At 44.2% G+C, this 12,742-nt stretch overlaps 1 protein-coding gene across 2 annotated transcripts in view; it reads left to right on the forward strand.

The window, feature by feature from the left end:
* The window catches only part of ccdc102a (coiled-coil domain containing 102A), a 45,265-nt gene that overhangs the window by 1,149 nt on the left and 31,374 nt on the right, over nucleotides 1–12,742 (forward strand). The window lies entirely within an intron of this gene.

Below are 12,742 nucleotides of genomic sequence, written 5' to 3' on the forward strand. Positions count from 1 at the left end.
GTGTGGCAGTAATGCCTTCTGTTGACTCAAATTCCCACAGCACTAAGAGCCGCTACCAAATTGTTCTTTGTTTCCCATCCTGTGGGGAATATCAACATCCTGCTTATTCTCAGCAACTCAATTCAGGCCACATCTCTCCGAATTGACTATGTTAGGACCCAACCCCCCTCATCACACTCTTTTTCCCTTCGTCAACACGTCTCTCTCATTCCCTTCTATTTCTATACTGCCTCGTGTCACTCACTCCCTTGGGCATATTAACACTTAATAAATATGTTCATTTTTAAACCAAACTGACTGGTGCAAGTACAGCAGCATAAATACTCAAACTATTTCCCCCCTAACAAACCTTGCTGTCTCTTTGTTTTCATCCCCATTTGTTTGATGGAAGGGGGAGAGGGGGGGGGGGGAGGGTAAACTGTCCAACTGACAGTGTACCTCCAAACTATATGGGGCTCAGTGAATTCCATTAACTACAACCGCTTCACACCTACTCTATTCTTTCCAACATCCGATCTGCAAGCTTCTTACAGCCCTGATGCATTTCTTAGCACCCTTTACCTTTCTCAGTATCCCTCTCTCCCTCTCTTCCCGTTCCACACTCCTGACATGTATCCCTTCAGCGTCTTAACCTGCAGCCTCCCGAGAGTCCTGTAAGTCAAGTGGCTGTCGGTGGCCACAGGGCTTTGCCTGATTTAAATGGGTCTTGTCTCAGGGCGGCGTGCGACTTTGTTCTGTGTGTGTGTGTGCGTGTGTGCGTTTGTGTGTGACTGAGAAGGCCGTGTAACAGTGCACTCTCTCACCTCACATAGTGTCCTCCATTTAACATTGCCAGAAGCAACCTCCTGTGTCTGTGATGGAGACTCTTTAAAACGAGGCTGAACGTGATGCACTGTGAGTCCTGTTTAATGCTCTCCTTCAACAGAGTTAAAATCTAGCTTTCATATCCAGGCTTGTTTGTCAGAGGTATTGATTTTTCTCTGTGTTTGTCTCAGTAGCTTAATTATATGACTCTTGTGATTCGGAGCGGAGGCTAGACAATTTCATGGAAAGTGGCGCACCATCGATTAAGGGAAAGGCCAGCAAAGGGTGAACTGTGCGGGTGTCTTCTGTATTGTATACTTGGTTGGAGTGGACGTTGGTCATAGTTAAATTTAGCTTGAGTTTATATGGGACTCCATAATTATGGCCAGCAGCAGTTTGCTTCTGAGCCGGCAGAGGAATGCTTTTGGTCTAGGGCTCTTGTAATTGGGCCTGCACTATCAGGATTTCCCAATGGCTGTTCTACATTACTCTCTTACTCTTTAACTTGTGCTTTTCTTGAAAAGCTGTACTTTTGTGTGTGTGTGTGTGTTTGTGTGTGTGTGTGTGTGTGTGTGTGTGTGTGTGTGTGTGTGTGTGTGTGTGTGTGTGTGTGTGTGTGTGTGTGTGTGTGTGTGTGTGTGTGTGTGTGTGTGTGTGTGTGTGTGTGTGTGTGTGTGTGTGTGTGCATACTGGGATATTTGTTTTGTTTTGCCTTCTACTTGAGTTGGCAGATCTCACACATTGTAATTGTTGACTTTTGAATCCTCTCACAGACTTCCTCATTCCAAGCTAGGAGGTTCTCCGTCTAGATGTGTATAGGAACTGGTCCACACACACACACAGACACACACACACACACACACACACACACACACACACACACACACACACACACACACACACACACACACACACACACACACACACACACACACACACACACACACACAGTCACAGTCCCACACTCACACACCCTTCCTGTCCCGTTGGAGCAGCTGTGCTACGTCATTGACCTGTTCTGGTGACCTCTTGTTGAGCGATCCTCCAGATGTGGCCAATGGGAGCAGGCACAGATGCCTGTGGTGGGTGGAGCCAATTGGCTTCTGGTTAGAAGTCAAAGTCCTTCCTGAAGTACTTCTCTCTCTGTCTTTAACCTCTCTGTCGTTAATGCACTCTCCCAACGGTTTCCTCTATAGTATTTTCCAGGAGATGGATGGAACTAACATCCATAACCTGACATCCATCTTCTTTCCACTAGCATTGGCTTTGGAGTTTAGCTCTTTGCTCATTGCTCATGGCATGATGACATATCTTGGATGGATGTTCTTGTCAACCATATTCCATTATCCCAGAGTGTATGTTATAAGAGTTATAAATGGCCACATTATAAAGAAAAGTAGATCCTGCTTCCCTCAGCACAACTTTAAGATTGACCAGTATGGGAGGAACACATTTAGGTTTCCAAAATATATTCTGGTCTTTATGAGAGCTTTATGAAAATGCCTTTTTAATAATTTTGTTAATTGTAAAACCAATTCAGTTGGAATAATATTGATGCCATAAAGGTAACTTCCAACACCAATAACTATGCATATGGGGTTTCAGCAGACCCTTCTCCATTCTTAGAGTGTACGTGCGTATTGGGAGGAGTAAGGGAACAGTAGATTTAATCAGGCGTCAGCAGGCCTCAGTTATGGCTGATTTACGACTGATATGTTCTCAGGCCATGTTTCAGCCAGCTGCCTACCATGTCTCTTCTGTGGAACTGTGCGGTAACCTTAGGCTAGCAGCAATGCTGTTCCCAGTAGCACTCTTGAAAGAAAGGCAGCATTTCCATAAATGCTGAGACTTCACATTGTCATATTGTCATATTGTCATATTGTGTCAATTAAATATTTGATCGACCATGCTGAATCTAGATGATTTGCTGCCAACTTGTTTCACACCTTGCATTTTGTTTCTCTGCTGGGCCATCTGGAGCTCAAGTTTTACCTACCCAGTGGAAATCAGAAATCGGTCACAGACCAAAAGGCAGCCTCTTTGTCGGCAGGCCAGCGACAGCCAGGGTTATTGACTGCTGTTGTGTTAAGCCTGGCCCTTTTCTCGTTAGGGTTAACCAGAAAGTGTCAGGGCACTGCAAGAGTCGGTGAAGCAACGCCAATGAAAGATTCTTATAGTATCTCTAAGTAAGAACAGTAGAAAAAGAGTAGCACTTATTCCTCTGACCTTCTTGGTCTGGACTTCTTTTGTGGGAAGAAGCAACACATAACTGAGGAGCATAATCAGGGCAAGGACATTGATTTTTTTAGGCCTTCTTTTCAGAGGCATCAGAGCGATCTGTCGTGTACCGTCTGCTTTCACTAGACATATTGACAAAAGCTTTGTCAATATGCCACCAGTTGAATATTTTTGGAGTGTCATTTGAAATAGAGTGTGCTTTTTGCTGCATCAAAGCACTCTGCCTGCCACCGGATGATTGGAAGAAATACCTTACTTTTCAATAAAGTGGAGACTAGAAAGATGGCGGAATTGGGCTTGTCTGAGAGCATAAGACATTTATCTGGATGGATCTTTCTGTGTGAAGTTGGGTGCTATTACTTTTTTGGCACTTTCTTCCAACCAGTCCAGGGCCATAGACCATCTAATGTCCAGTTGTCTATTGGTGTGTACGAATGGTGCCTATTTGTACCCCCTACGGTGTGCTAGCAGACAGATTTACTTGGCTTTAACGCTCAATTGCCTCTTGTGTTGAACCGACAACACAAGATCCAAGGACCCTCGTGTGGATGCACTTTATATGCCTGAAATATCACACAAACGGCCCGTTATACCATTTTTCAGTCGCTGCTTCTGAAAGGATTTAAAGTCCACGGAGGAGGAGAAGATGAGGCGGAAGGTTTACCAGGTGTTTCTTCTTCTATATCCAGGTCGGCCGTGTTTTATTCTGGACAGGCTGCTTCATTGTCTCTCTATCCCCTCATTGCCTGCCTGCCGCCGTAACAATGAACTGACCCACTTGGCTGCATGTGAATAATTTGTACTAATATGTTGCTTATGTGCAACACAGATTCAGCATAATCATACATACTAAGATGAGCATACGATTCAAACTTTGTCACCATTAAGCTGCCACTTTTAGGGAAATCAGAGACATGTCATGAATGAGCATCATAAATAAATCATAAAAAAAACGATCATCATAAAACTAGTCAGCTTACCCAAGGATGCCTAGAGGTAGCCTGTGGGGTATCTCACCCCAGAACCTTTCGGCTGAGGAGTCATGCGCCCTAACGAGGAAACCAGTATACCACCCTCCTGTCCTTTGTTTCCAAAAACTCTTCTTGCACTCTAAATCTTCTTTGCAGTGGTTTGGTCTCATCAGGAGTATTCTCCATCAAGCATTGGCTTACATCTTTCGCCTAAAGCCCCTTTAAACAAGTCAGAGCTGTGCTGTTTCTCTGATCTGCAGAATTACACCTCACAACAAATTCAGGCATCAAACATCTGCTCTAGGCAATGAAAGAGGAGGAGGAAATAAACAAAGAACTGCATTGCGCAGTATGACCGTTTCATGCAAAGCCGCCTCACTGTTCATTTGAATGTTGTAACACTAGCCGATTACTCTGTAGTTAAAATCTATTGTGCTTTCCATTAGGGCTTACTCCCCCCTTCCACTAAATCACCATTTCCTTCTTAGCCTGTCAAACACAGACAGAGTGGGCTTTGAACTGAGATTCCTTGTGGGAATAGATTAGGCTTGTAGAGAACAATGTTCACCCTTCAAACGTTGGCATGGTTTCTTTCAAACCATCCTGTCAAACACAGCCTGTGGTCACTCAAGCGAGATACACCATGGTTGACCGACAGGAAGTTTTGTGGCAATGGACAAAAAAATGTAATAATCGTGACTCCGGATTCCGGAAGTAATGGTGGTAATCCTTGTATCGTATCGTTTTTCATCCCCGTGGTGGTCTTGATGCGTTTTCTTTCTGTACAAGAGGAAGAAGAGAAACCCTCAACTTCTTGCATCATCCCTACAGGCAGGCGGTGGGCGAACCAAGGCAGCATCCGCCTGCTGCTTTGAAGCTGACGTCTGGCCTGTGGAGCTCTTCCATATTTAGCTCTCCTGTATCAACAGCTGAGCCTCGCCTAGCATGGCACATCACCTGCACGTGCAAATAAAGCACAGGGGGTGGATCTCAGTGCCACTGGCTGCGATTTATTTTAAAGATGTATGAACATGGCAAGGCCAGGGTCAACTGTTTTACCTGTGTGACTCAAAGGAGGCAGAGCAAACGGACAATGTGTAGAGAGTTTATGGATCCATATCCTATCCTGACAATAAAGATGCACTAGGGACAATAGCATGGACAAAATAGAAAGATATCTTTGGGACCTGACTTCATTCAGAGAAAAGGGATTATTTATTGAGACCTCGGATTAGTATTTACAAATTAGTCTCAGACCCTTTAATCCAAAGCGATTTAGTGAATTACCTTGAGATTCATACTATATCATGAGCCCAGAACAGATGGGGGTCAAACAGTATTACCAATTGCCTTTAATACCGCCTTCCTCTGAAAGTGTAGTCACACGAGAGGTACCTTCTAGTGTGACTAACCTATCCTGTGATTCCTTTCTAACCAATCAGTTTGTTTTCTTGGGCCGGGCCAGCACTTTATCATCAGTGACGCACTATTTATCTCTCCCCCATCCCCTCCCTTCTCCTTTTCTCTTTCGCTTTCCATCTATCTCTTTCATTCACTCTCTCCCTCTTTTGAATAAATAATGGCTACTTGATACGCCATATTTATTGCTGCGCTGGGCAACAGGGCACAGCCGAAAAACTTGACACCAGTGCGACAAAGAACTGTGCATGAACATTCACATGCAAAGGCAGCTAGACGCACCCCTCTGCACACCGGCTCATGCACTTTCCTCCTTCTCTCTTCCCAGAAAATGCTTAATTCTCACCTCTTAAAAATGCATGATAAAATCATTATTTCAAACTTTGTGGCTCTGCAGGGCTATTCTTAAATGTTAACTGTGTAGAGTCAGGGAAGTAGAAGAGAGGAATATTATGGTAGATTAGGAGGGGAAATGCTCTCTGGGCGGTCTGTTGCATAACATCTGGACACGAGAAAACAAAACGTAGGTTGGGTGAAAATAGCTACGGTGTGTGTGGCCTGTGTACTGTGTCTATTGTCTGTGTTTGACTTGGGTTTACGTACAGGCATGCAGCGTGTATGCTTTCCTTGTGTGTTTGTGTCAGTGAGCGCGCCTATTCGGTGAGTGAGTCATGACACAGGAATGTACTGTATAATGTTCTTCTGCGCAACCTTTTTCTGCATTACTCCACACCTGGGGGGGCCCATGGGAGATGGAGTTCTTTAATTGTCAAAGAGTCTACAGACAGACAAACATGGTAACAATCAAGTCAGATATAAAGCAAAAAGAAGATATTTCATTGCATTGTCGTTGGGACAGCCATGGTAAATATTCAGGGTTGGCCATGATTGACGTGGCCAATATCGGTCCTGAATGGCGCCGATTTTACAAGCCGATGCTCTGTGTGTTTGACTTCAAACGTTGGCATGCCAGCCAACTTCTCCATGGTAACCATACACGCTGGTATGCACAGCGCTGCAGGAGACATGGGCCACGGTCTCTGAGGCCGGTGCCTGATTGTTAAAGAAAAGTAACAATGATGGGACATTTTATAGGTTTTACAAGCAGGATTCATTTGTGAGTCACATAATGTAACAGAGCAGCAAGTGTAGCAAAATAAGCTTTGGAGGGAGTGATGGATTGCTGTCTGTGAGAGGTCTGTTGATCTGTGTCTTTGTCCACGAATACTTACTTTCCCACGAGTCTCACCAAGAGAATAGCAGAAACGAATACTGTAGTCTCTGTACGATTATTTCATTCTGAGTCTCTGCTTTATTTTAAATAGTTTTATATAAATACTAAATAGCAATATTCATGGAGGGGATACAACATATGTTTTAGCAGTTTGCCAGTAAATGAAATGGATTGCAATAGTGTCTGTGTGAATCCTGTATTCAGTAGTCTAATTCGTTTTTTCCCAGAGCTAGACATTCTCGATGATGGCGGTGTGCACTTGTGTGGGAAATATGTAGAACAAAGTAGTTGTGAAGGGAACCACCTTTTTTCTTTCATCAGAGATTAAATTGGGTCAGTCTAATTTTAGGAATTCTAATCTTCTCCTTCTTTTCCGTTTTTTAAATCGACTAATCTAATGAACTGGATTTTTTTTTTGGATTTCTTTTGATGTCTGAGAAATCTTCCCTGTGATTCTGTCTCTGAGAACTCTTCACCCTGAAGATGATGTCTTTTATTTATATATTATTTGTTTAACGGGAAAGTTGGAGCATGAGCTAAAGTGATGAAGTCTGTTTTTTCAAAGTGAAACATCAGCATTTTTCTCCATATCCAAGATTATCATTCCTCTATAGTCACTTATTGAACACAATAAGTTACAGCTTGCTAGAAACACAAACGCCAGGAAGATAACAGTGTAAACAGGGGAAATAATTTCTCATTGCTCAGAGCAAGGTAACCGTTGGGACAAGTCCACAACATTCCAACAGAAATCGGTTGACTTGCAGTGCTTTGACTTTATTTTAATGCAATCAATTGAGGGAACTCGACCCTTTATGAGCAGCTACTGAAGGTGAAAAGGATCTTAGTTCTTGTGACTGATTAGTTACAGTGCTTGCCCATTGATTGTCCCTGTAGCTCAAGGTGACTATATTAATTATGGAGGAATAGACCATGACGCAAAAAACAGAGGCTACCTAGCATGATTTCCCAAAGTACAGCAACATAAAATGCAATAATTTATTGAAAACAAATAATCATTTTTCAGCCAATAAATATAGTTACTCAAGACAGCAAAATTGTTGCAGAGCAACACAGGCTAGCAAACTTGGCGATTTGCAGCACATTCATTCACCCTAAAAATGAATTGTTATGTGGTCACAGCAGGTATGTTTATAGAGTATGGCTTCGAACCAATCAGAATCATGGATCGGAACTATACGTTTTAATACGTTGAATAGAAGTTGAACTAAAAGTAGTATGACTGCAAGGGTAGGCTGTGGTGTGTGAGTGTGCCTGTGTTGGGTGTGGCTGGGGGGATTTATGTTCTGACAACAGCCAACATCAATTCGATTTCAGCCAACATCACATCGACTACAGACCAAAACAAAATGGCCACCATGTCTGTGTAAGATTGTAAACAGATGATTTGTTACGTTCTTCATAGCGGAAAGGATTAGGTTGTTTAACATCAGTTGACCAAGTTATGTTTGAACTGCAAGAGTAGAAGCAGAGATGCACTCTGTAAAGCCTGCCCCTCACCACGCAGGGAGATGGCATCATGGCAAGAAAGATGTATTCCCACTACTGAGGTCTACAGTGTTTGAATTATGTGTAAGTGAAACCTCTGAGAGGAGACACACACACACACACACACACACACACACACACACACACACACACACACACACACACACACACACACACACACACAGAGCAGTATAATTGCCTTATTTTTTACTGTGTGGTTGAACCTCTTTAAGCCTCAGCCAGCCCCATAGCGTTGGAGAGTTCCATGGACCTGGTTCTCATTTAGACAGTGGATCAGACACACACACACACACACACACACACACACACACACACACACACACACACACACACACACACACACACACACACACACACACACACACACACACACAAACTTGAATACACAGACAGTCAAAAACCACACACCATCACTCACACACACAGGCACACATGATTCCTACTCTGGCAGTTGTTGGGGGAAATCCTTGGAGCAGCTCGTCAGTCCCGTCTCCTCCCCATGTTCGCATCCCCATAAATCTACGCCGCAAACAAAACATTCTGTCGCCTTTTCAGACTTCATATAAGGCTGGCGGGCGCATCTGCCGGCTTTCACTCGCAGACTGTGTGCATGTGTGTGTGGTTGTGTATATTTGAGTGTACAAGCGACAATTATTGACCCCTTGCATCCTCCCTTTTCTCGCTCCTTCACATTGGGTCATGAGTCAGACGAGCAGACCGTTGCAACAACAAGCAAAAGGAAAAACATGTGTGTGTGTGTTGGTTGCTACACCTATGAGGACCAACCCCTGACTTGTGCGTAGACCAGGGTGCTAAGCGCAGCTATCGGACGGTCGGCGTACGTCGTCGGGTCTGTGCGAATGGGTTTTGTGGTGGTGTATGAACGGGAGTTTCGAAGTGTAACACAAGTCATGAGGGTGACCTACATACTAGTGGGTCGGCGGGGACAGATGTTCTGTTCTAAGGGTTTTATTGCCCCGTGGGCCTGCCCCGGCTGTGGTGGGGCCTGCTGCTCTTTATTGCGTCCTCTGATGACACAAGGATGGAGAATGGGTTGCGAGGATGAATGGGAGAGACCGAGACGCGTGAAATCAACAGAAGGGTGGGCTTCAAAATGAAAACAAACAAAAGCTGGAAGACATAAGCACCAGCCCGACTTCGAGACAAAGTGTCACGTGTCGCTATAGGGAGAGGGTTTGCCCGACAGTCCTTCCAACCTGCAGCGCTCATAGTAAACCCCCCCCCCCCAAACACCCCCCACACCCAATACGTGTGATACATGGTGTGAATCGGATTGGGATTTCAAGCTGTACTAAGAAATGTGAAATAACACCATTTGTAATCTCCCAAAACCATCAACAGCAAGCAGTAACTTGCCGTTGATGGTTAAAATAAACAAGACCATGGATGGTGGTATTCTGGACACGTAGACTATGCACTGTTGCTTCACCCTAAAGTAAACCTTGGGAACTGGAGCTCAAATATAGTTGCAAACTTCTCTCTTTCAAGCTGAAACACAATCAGATAACCATGTCGACTCTGCAGTGGCATGTTCCTTTCGTAGGTGTGTTAGTACAGTGAAGTGTCTTCATGTGATGCATAGCATTCCTAATGCCTTGGATTGTGTGTGGGTGTGTGTGTATATAGGCCTGTGGGCTATTCCGCCCCCAGGCTGCTGTCAGCTCTATGTCGACATGCTATTTAGAGCATGTGACGCTCTGGGGGAATTGGTGAAGGCCAATGTCCATCAAAAATACCTTCATTCTTACAGTGGACAAGTCATTGCATGCTGGAGTGTGAACAAATACTGCATGGCAAATATTGGGGCTGTGGATGCCCATAAGCTGTCCGTAAACACATGGCTTCCTTCCTCCGAAAGCTTGAATACACTTCAGCTCTTTCCAGCTCTACCCTCTTTCTCTGACTAGCTTTCACGTTGCATCAGGGACTCTTACTCTAACAGTCATGACAATATCGTAATCCACATCAAAGTCATGTGGCTCCAAATTGAACTCTGCAAGTCCTACTTATTCAAGACCCTCAGGAACTTCTTTTATTCTTTTGTTTCTATTTTGGTTCTCCTCCCAAAGGTGATAGGAGAACCACAGCGTCTACAGAAGCACATAAGGCCTAAAAAAAAAAAAAGTTTGGTTCCTGTTGGTTGTCAGTTGAGGTCATGGGTAGGTAGGGAATTTATTTTATTTTTTTATTTTATTTTTTCCAGCGGCAGCGAATGATAGGTAGGTTGTTTTCATTTAAAAACGAGAAAATTCGCTCATCCTTGTACAGAATGAAGAGGTGCTGTACCAAAACGTAATTATAGTTTGCATAAAAAAAATTATTATTATTTTTTTTTTTTTTTTTATAAAGCTCATAAAATAATTTGGGTCGCACATAAATTGACAGGGTCGGTCGGAAACCGGAACCAAACAAATTTTTTTTTTAGGCCTAAAGCTGCTTCTTTCACTCCCGTCCCGACACGTGCCATGCACGCTCCCCGACATTGCTCGGCCAGACGGGAATGCCATCCATCAGCCAGGAGATCAGCCAATCGATGGACCATCGGTGTCTTCATTACCCACCCGGAGGCATCTTTAACTAGGCTGGTTGAGGGGAAGGAAGACTGCAGCGAGACAGGAAAATAGTTGTTTGTGGTGGGATTTGCCCTCACAAACAATTTGTTCAAAACTTTTGGGACAAAATCTTGAGAATAAATTTGTGATTAATGTCTTCACACAAATTTTGTTTTTGTTTGTGTGTGTCCAAACGTTTTGACATGGATCTGCATTTGGAACTGGCTTATTGAACAGACCCAGTGATTTGAGATAAAACAGCTGTAATCCGCTGAGAAGGCTTCGGCATCACGAGATCTCACAAATGCTAAATAATTTGGTACTACAGAGTAGACCCAGACATCGTCTATCACAGGCTGAACATCGAAACGGATACACAACATTGCGCTTGAAGTGCCAGTGTTTCCCACAGACCAAGGACCAATGTGTGGTGCGCGCGGGGGGGGGGGGGTGGCAGCGCAGGCGCAGCACGGCGATGCGGCCGTCACTGAGTGTGCATGTAACTCTGCGTTTACATGCGGACACATTCGCATAGATGTGGAAGAACAGCTCAATCGGAATAGAAAAGTATCATAAGTCCTTTTTCCATCAAAAAGATAATGCGCTTTAAAATGATGCGCATCAAATGTTAGTGCGACATATGTGATGGAAAAAGGGTTATATCGCTCTGACGCCGATTTTGTCCCACTAAGTTAATTCGCTCTGCAGAGGTGGTTTTGGGAAAGTTCTAGCGACATAAAAGTAATGGAAAACGGCTGAAGCGATATAGAATGTCGCGCATGCGCATTGTTGATGGAAAATCATCTAGCGGGTCAGAAAAATGCGCTTCAACACGGGGCATTGTGACACAATTTTAATTCGCTATAATCATTCTGTCGATGGAAAACCGTTCAGGCGCTTCTTATGTCGCTACAAATTAATTCGCTTTAAGAGTTAATTCGCTTGAAAATCGGATGGAAAAAGGACTATATATATACGCCTCAATCGGTTCGGAATACAATTCTATGCGGAATAGAATAGGTGGTGTAGTCCGCTATAAATACTTCCTATTAGTTTGGGGTTTAACTTGGAGCAGCTGCAGTAGTTCGCAATTGGTCCACTCCGTCTGTACTTTAATGCACACCGAACCTTACCGCTGTCAAGGAAATTGGATTTATTGCCTGATTCACGTCTTTGATATTATCACTCCGTAGTAGTTACAGTAGTCCGGTAACTTATCAACCCCAGCGTGTCTGGTTGCTAAGCGACGGGTGACATCGGACATGTGTTAGCATCGTCGCTCTCGCTCCGTGTGTGTGTGTGTGTGTGTGTGAATGACAGGGAGAACGAGTGCTATGCAGAGATGAATGGACGGAACGATTTTTAGATTTCCAAATCGCGTTATTGATTTTTTTTTTGGGCTTAGATCCGATGGGCTTAAATCTCCAGGCCCCAACCCCAGGTACACAGGCTCTCCATCCCATGACTCTGTCTCTTTCTCTCGCTCTCGCTCTCGCTCTCTCTCGCGCGCTCTCGCTCTCTCTGTCGGTTTTTGTAACTGTTGGTCACTATCATGTTCTTTCTCTCTCATCATAAGAGAGTTCGGAGTCTATGTTCATCAAAGTTCTCTCTCTCTCTCGCTCTTCTTTCATACATGGGGTGCTCGCTGGCTGAGAAGTTCAGTGTGTGATTGTTGTGGTTGGCATGGGGCAGGTGGTCTCTTGGCTGTAAATCATATGTGTCTTATGTCTGCATGAGTTTACAACCAGTGGGGCAGAAGCTGTCATTGGAACCTCTCCCCCTTTACCATCTGCTGTCAGACACACACACACACGCACGCTCACACACACACACACACACACACGCACACACACACACACACACACACACACACACACACACACACACACACACACACACACACACACACACACACACACACAAATGTCCTTCAGGAGTCAACCATCAGCCAAGTACAGCCAGGTATCCTTATT

The sequence above is a fragment of the Gadus macrocephalus genome, chromosome 14, assembly GCF_031168955.1.
Source record: "Gadus macrocephalus chromosome 14, ASM3116895v1".
NCBI lineage: Eukaryota > Metazoa > Chordata > Actinopteri > Gadiformes > Gadidae > Gadus > Gadus macrocephalus.